An 8,092-nucleotide genomic window follows, 5' to 3' on the forward strand; every position below is an offset into this window, starting at 1 on the left:
AACAAGTCCAATCTTGGAATTGTGCACTCAGATTCTAGATGCCTTAGAAAATATTGCTGAACACAAGACAAAAAGGAGATAGCGAAAGAGAAAACATCAGCAATGAAGTGCAAACACTAGAGGATGTATTTATATTGATTATGTGGAATAATATATTGCAGCATATTCATCAGATGAGTCAAGGTCTCCAAGATTTGGAAGTAAATTTAAAGACATGCACAGATCTTTACCAGTCAGTAACAGGGTATTCACACAATTTAAGAGAAGATTTTTAAAACACCACAAAACAAATGCTGCCAAATACAGATTATCAAGCAGTTCTGGTTTCAGAAGCATTAGAAAAAAACAAATATGTGATGGAGGTGCTACAGAAGTATCATTGACTGCCAGAGATGAATTTTGTATAAAAAAAAAAATTTTTTTTTTTTTATATACTAGACAATCATTGACACATACGAATCTTGCATGAAAAGAATGTCAACAGTGTAGGAAGTTCTTTCAAATAGATTTTTTTCTTAAATAATGTGAATATTACTGATGAAGAATGCATGAAGGCATCCAAAAATTAGTGCAGATTTATCCTGATTTAAATACAAACCTTCACAGAGAAGTGTAACATTTTCACCCTTACATGAGAACTAAGTTAATAGATTCAGGAAAGACAAATTTTACTTATGTTGGCATGTATGATTCCATAATAGAAGATAAAATACAATTAATATTTCCCAATGTTAAAACTACTTCATGCATATTCCTAACTTTAATGATCACAAACAGCATGACAGAATGCTCATTTTCATCCCTAAAGAGACTCAAAAACCCTTAGTGTGCAGCAATGATTCAAGAAAAACTCAACTTATTCTTATTTATCCTATTACATATGGAAATAGATCTTGTCTGGTAGCTAAATTGTGATAAAATAATTGAAGAATTTGTAAGAGAAAGAATAGAAAGAAATGCTTTTTAATTATAACATGTTAGATATGAAAGATCTAAAAATATAGTAATTTGTTTAAATATTAGTTTTCTGATCATTAAATTTTCTTCTATGGCATCTTTTCATTTGTTCATTTCTAATTATAGCATTTATTACAAAACAAGAATCAGAATTGAAGTGTGAGACATTTAAAGCAAAATTGGTGAAAGTTTTTCGTTGTAGGAGAGAAACAGAATTTTACATTGATTATTGAAACAAACTAAGTTCACTGACTCATTTTCTATGTGTAGAATATGTAGAATATTTTTTTTTTTGTAGAAAATGTGGTATAGAGTAAAAATCTTAGTACCCTGCATCCACTATAAATTTTATAATTGAGGTCATCTCATTCTGCTAAAATGGCATATGCCAGCTTTGTGTTCAATTGCTAATAGTATAGTCACATTTAAAAAGAAGCTACATCCTAGATAGCTAGGACACACACACACATGTATATATGTATGTATGTTATTTGCATATTCTATTCAAATGCGTGAGTCAGCAGAGGAAGGGACACCACAGATTATCAGTGTTTAGGGCCCTCACATACCTTAATCCAGCCCTGCTTGGCACCCATAAAATTTAGCTGAGACTTCCAGAATATTCATAGGAAAGACTCAATGTTTATTTAAGCATTTTTGTTTTGCAAACAGTGATAACCTTCAGCTAACATAATTTGGCTACTTTAATTATAAGGTTCTGATCCAAGGATGACACACAATAGGAATATTACCAGGGATAGCCTGTATTGCTGAGCTTTATTGTTTAAATATGTTATTTTTTTCCAGTTAAAAAATGATGAGGTTCTCATTCTAAACTTCAAATATTACAAAAATATGTAACTTAGAATATAAGAGTTCCATTTCCCCAATATCATGAAAAAGACAAGGCAAGGATGACTCGTTATCACTATTAAGCTACATTGTTCAGATGGAGATCTTAGGCAGTGAAATAAGGAAAAACTAAAAGTATAGGAGGCTTGGTGGGTATAGGAGGCTTAAATATTAGAAGAGACAAAATTATCGTTATTTTAGGAGGCATGTTTTTCTACTTAGAAAATCTAAGAGAATCATCTGAAAAACCATTAAAACCTAAGCAGATTTCATCAAGGTGGATAGATACAATGTAAATATATAAATATAAACGCCTTTCCTGTATTAAGCAAATGTAACCAGGAAAAAAAAAGATTCAGTTACCGAATGGCAAGGAAATCTAAAAAGTACATAGGGATGAATTTATCTGATGGATCTATGACAGAGCACAAAGGAAGATATGAATAAATGAAGATCCTATACTTCTAAGGAAACCCTGGTGGTGTAGTACTTAAGTGCTACAACTGCTAACAAAGAGGCTGGCAGTTCAAATCCACCAGGTGCTCCCTGGAGACTCTATGGGGAGTTCTACTCTGCCCTATAGGGTCTCTAGAGTTGGGATTGACTTGATAGCAATGGGTTTTTTTTTTTTTTGGTATATTCGTAAAAAGGAAGACTCAATGTTTAAAAACTTCAATCCTTCTCGAACGAATAAGAAAAGTCGATGCAACTCGAATAAAAACCCCAATGGAATTTTCAATAGAACTTTAGAAGGTCATTCTAAAATTCATCTAGAGGAGTTAATGCCTAAGAATAGAGAAGATAATTTTCAAAAAATTGGAATAATGAAAGGGAACTTTTTCAACCTCTAATCAAAACACATAACAAAAAACAATATGATACTTGCACACAAAGAGAAAAACAAAACAATGAGCCAATGCAGAGAATCTTATATTTCTGTATTTATACATGTATAAAGATCTTGATTTATCTATGTAGAAATTTAATATATAATAAAGGTTCATTTCATAGCAGAGAGGAAGAGATGGATTATTCAACAATATTTATGGCAATTGGCTGAACATTTGGTGAAAATAAACCTAGATATCTAACCTCATATATAGAAATAAAATCCATGTGGATGAATAATCTAAAAGTAAAAATACAAAACAAAACAAAAAACTATAAAATAAGAACTAGCCAAAAATAAAGGAACATATATTTTTTTTTGGTTTTAGGGTGGGAATGTCATTTCAACAAGAAATGAAATGTAGAAGAAAGAGTGACAAAATACTTTTTTCAAAAATTTAAAATTACACCGAAAGGAACCAAAAGTAAAGCTAAAATATAAACTACTGACTCAAATAAAATATCTCAATATATTTACTGAAGGAAACATATGGCAGAGTGTTCAAACATCGGTAATAAATAAAAACAAACAAAAAAACTAATTAGTCACAACACTGAATACAATTCTCACCTGTCAGATAGGCACTAATTTTGTTTTGATAACATACAAAAAGAAATAGACCCTCACATAAACTGGTAGTGAGAGGGTAAATCAGTATAGGCTTTTTGGTAATCTCTATCAGAATTAAAAATCTGCATATCTTTATTCAATAATTCTACTTCTGGAAATACATTCTGTAGAAATAGCCATATATGATAAACAAAGATATACATACAGATATTTTACTGTAGCATTGTTTAAAATATCAAACCAAACCAACCAATCAAACGAAAACAACCCATTGGGAAACAATCTATTCACAGAGATGAATTACTAAACAATTTATAGCACATTTTTCATTCCCTGGAGAAGGACATCATGCTTGGTGAGGTAGACGGTTAGTGAAAATGAGGAAGACCCCCAACAAGATGGATTAACGCAGTGGCCACAACAATGGGCTCCAACAGAGCAAATATTGTGAGGATGGCGCATGACCAGGCAGTGTTTCGATCTGTTGTACATAAGGTCACTATGAATCGGAATGAAATCGATGACACCTAATAACAGTGCATTTTTATAAATCAATATCATGCAGTTTTTAAAGAAATAAGATGGCTAATGTTAGCCAACCCTTATTGAGCGCTCGGTATGCTGAGGGCTTTGCATGCCTTTTATCAGTTTATTCTCTCCAAATCCTGAGAGACAGGCATTATTGTTATCCTTATTTTAAAAATGAAAAAACTAATTGGAACTTAGGAAAGTTAAGTAATATACCAGATCCCACAGTATAAATTTTATTAGTATGACTGCAGATCAGGAGCTATTCATTGCTAAGCTATACTATCATTGTTCCTCTATTGTCTGATAGTGTGTTAAGTGACAGAGCAAATTACAGAATAGTGCATATAACATGATCTCATTTTTGTAAAGAAAAAAGTATATACTTTATACATTGTGTTTGTGTGTGGCGTGTGTTTATGTGTGTACGGTTGCCTTCAGAAGTGAAATTGGAGGGATGGAGTGAAGAGTAACTTTCATATTTAACTTTATATTGTTTGCATTTACAAAATAATGAACATGTGTTCCTTTGTATTAATTTTATAATTAGAAAGGTGAAAGTTCCCTGTAATTTCACTTCCCAGAGGACTAGAGTTGTGTTTATATTTTAAAGTTGTGATTTTTTTTTTTCTTCTGTATAGAGATCTGTATAAAGTGAAACCTGTGAGAGCTGGAACTCAGCAGGACTGCCTTATTTTTCCAGGTCTTGAAAATTTTCTGCCTTGGACGGGGTGTAGTCTTACCACTTTTCTATCACTCACTTTAGTGGAAAATATTTGAAATTTCCTTTTCTGGCAGATTTCTGCCTTACACAGATTCCAGCTTTTTACAGGTTTTAATGGGGTCATACTATCCATAATGCATTTTTCACCCACAGTCAGTGTTGTTACTTGCTGTTGAGTCGATTCTGATTCATGGTGACCCTGTGTGTGCAGGGTAAAACTGCTCCATAGGGGTTTCAGGGCTGTCATCTTTTGGAAACAGGTCATCAGGTCTATCTTCCGAGGAGCCTCTGGGTGGGTTCGAACTGTCAACCATTCTAATAACAGTCAAGTGCTTAACTGTTTGTACCACCCAAAGACTCCACAGTGTGACAGTGGAAATTTTTGTATATACTGTTTGCACTTACAAGAGAATTTCTGTGGTATAGAATAGATTCTGAAATATGGAATGCTGAATTGGAGTTTATGAGCATTTAAGTTTTTGCCTGATATTGCCAACCTGAGACAACTACTCTTCATGCCACTTCTGGGAAATGGGTATACTTGACTCTCTGAACTCTGTTCCCATTTCCTTCACTGTGTTTTTCAGCCTCATGCCTGGGACATTACTTTCCCTGGTAGTAAAGGGCTAACTGATCCCTTTTTTGTTGATCCTTGTATATCCCAGATCTATGTGATGTTTCCACAGGTCAGTAGCTTAACCCCTTCCCATTTAGCTGGACCTGATAACATTGTGTATTTCCTCATGCCTTGGGCAATTAATTTCACCTCAGTACACCCACATGTAAGACAGAGGTGCCATTTTCTGCCCTGCCTACCTGCTCAGTTGTTTGGAGATTCAAATGAAAGTTGAGTGAAAAGTGTTTGGCAAAACCCTGTACAGGTAGTTAGTGTTATTGCCCGCACAATAAGCTAGAGAAATGACATTTTAATGATGGGGCTTGTCATCTGTTAGTGTTTGGGGAGGGCCGGGAGGGACTGGGAGCCTTTCCAAAAAAAAGCCATTTAGATCACACTATTATACCTTAAGATTTTTACTTAAGATATTTTCTCCCTTCCTTAGTAGACTAGAAATACAGACTATTTCTATACTTTTCAACTTTTTCAGTTGGGACTTTCCACTTTGTGGGCATTCGTCATCTCAAGTTGGTTTTCCTTTCTTTTCTCTACCCCAAGCCCCCATGAAATTAGGAGTACAAACTTGGAGCACAGAATGCATTTCCTACATTGGATAGAAATATACCACAGGCAGCATATGGTGGAAAGCTCTCCATCATCCATGCACCTGCCATCGTGTATGAGCAAGGAAAGTCAGGAAAGTAAGTAAATTGAAAAAAAAAAGTTAGCTAACATTTTGGTCAGGTTCTGTGCTTAGCATTTGTCTCATTTAATCCTCACCACCACACTAGGATGTAAATAACATTATTAATCCCCTTTTATAGATAAGGAGACTGACGTTCAAAGAGTAACACAGCTGTTAAGTGGTGGATCTAAGTCTCAAGCCCAGGTAATCTGACTCAAAATTGCGTGTTTTAAATTACTGTATCATATCTCTTCCCAAAATCAAACACATGTGGTAGAGAGCTAAGCTGCTATATCCCCTGCAAGCAGAATTCCTTGTACTGCCAAGCGCCTTGAGCCTCCTTGTTAACACACTCCTTCTCTTGCCTCTTTTGCTTTCACACATTGGGATCTTTTTGATTTCCTTCCTTTCTACGCCTATTTCTGCTTCCCATCTCCACAAAGCCATAGGCTTTCTTCTCTTCCTTGCCTTCAAAGAGGAAAAGTTGTAGGGTACTTTGGACCTCAGCTCTGTCAAATCCTGAGCATACAACAGCTCTCAGCTTTCACAGCACAAGTATCTGATCTTAGGATCTTTCCTGATACCATTGTTAGGCAACCCATCTTCCCCCTACCTCCACACTTCCCACTGCTGTCAGAAAGACAAATATCTCATCAAGGTTGTGCACATAGTGCCTGTGAGGAGATATGTCCTGCTTAGGAATCTTTTCTGACTGGTCCTTCTCTTTCCAGCTGTCTGAAATCTCTCCTTTCTGCCTAGATCTTACTAAGATCAGATTAAAGTTTTACCTCATGTCTCTTGGCTCCAGAGGAGGAATCTCTCCCTAATTTCTCATTTCTTACTCAGTGTGGGTTGAATGTTCTTCTGGGAACTTTAGGTCCACAGACCTGTGAATGGAGCCAACCTATCCAACTCTAGGCTGTTCTCAGCCGACTTCTGCTTTATTTCTTTTTTCTCTCTTTCTTTTTCTGGGAAATACTGATTTTCAGGATGCTTGACTCTGTCTCTCTCCCTTTTAAAAATTCAATAATTTAGGCTACCTCCTAGTTTATTACATAGTGCCTGAGAATTTAAAGGCTTGCAAGCAGCCATCCAAGGCACAGCAATTTGTCTCTTTTTGCCTAGAGCAAATGAAGCAGAAGGAGAGTCAGGACTAGGAGGAGAAGATGGAATGTGGGGCTAGTTGCTCCCATGAACAACTGCGTCCTTTGCCACGAGACCGGAAGTGGCTGGTGCCTGGCTACCATTACTGAACATTTTCATCATAGATTCTATAGAAGAATATTGATCAAAAAGGGGAAGATGCGAAACAGAATTTTGAATTCTTACGGACTCCAGATTTTTTAGAGCCATGAAGACTGGATGAATCCCTGAAACTATTGCTCTGAGATAGTCTTTAAACCTTAAAACAAAAATATCCCCTGAAGTCTTATTAAAACCAAAAAATAGTTTAGCTTAAATAGTAAAAAATATCTGCCTCAAACATTATACTCTTTGAGAACTATCTATATGGGATCAAAATGACAACAGAAACTTGAAAGATTAGATAGGAACCTTAGGGGGCAGTGAGTTTATGTTAATGACGGGAGGAATAACTTAGAAATGAGGGTGAGAATGTTGTACAGCTCAAAGAACGCAAGCAATGTCACTGAATTGTACATGTAAAAATGGTTGAATTGGTGTATACTTTGCTGTGTATATTCACAACAACAAACCAAACAGACAAAATGAAGAGTAAAAAAAAGTAATTCAGTGAATTAGATTTTCATGTTGTTGGTTCCTCCTGGTGTCTTCCTTACCCGTGACCAACCTACATCCATAAGTGCAGCTGTTAACACAGAGTGTACAGAGTATGTGTGCATCCTGGATCATAGAAGGGGTGCTTTCTTTTTTACTTGTTCCCCCGCTGACCTAGTTTCTTGGAGGGGATCATTCTGTGGACCTCAGGTTGTAGGATGTAGACTGTGCCTTTTAAGGGCAAGGGCCAGTGCCCAGAACAGTGCCTTGTGGGGCAGGAGGAGCTTCAAAAATATTTCATAGAAATCAAAGGAAGAGGGGGGAAAAATAGAAGGGGACAGATGTTTCCTGAATGTTGAGATGGAGAAGAGGAAAAGACAGAGTCATGAAAAGGAAGGAATATCACATGCAGATGTTGCCCTCAAAGTCCTCATTCCCAAATGCTCCTCAATCTGCCTACCTGTGGCCTTGACAAAGGAGATTCAGGGTCCTGTATGGGCTTACAGGTCTGCCAGGGAGTTAAAATCAGGCTTT

This window comes from Loxodonta africana, chromosome 9 (genome assembly GCF_030014295.1).
Source record: "Loxodonta africana isolate mLoxAfr1 chromosome 9, mLoxAfr1.hap2, whole genome shotgun sequence".
NCBI lineage: Eukaryota > Metazoa > Chordata > Mammalia > Proboscidea > Elephantidae > Loxodonta > Loxodonta africana.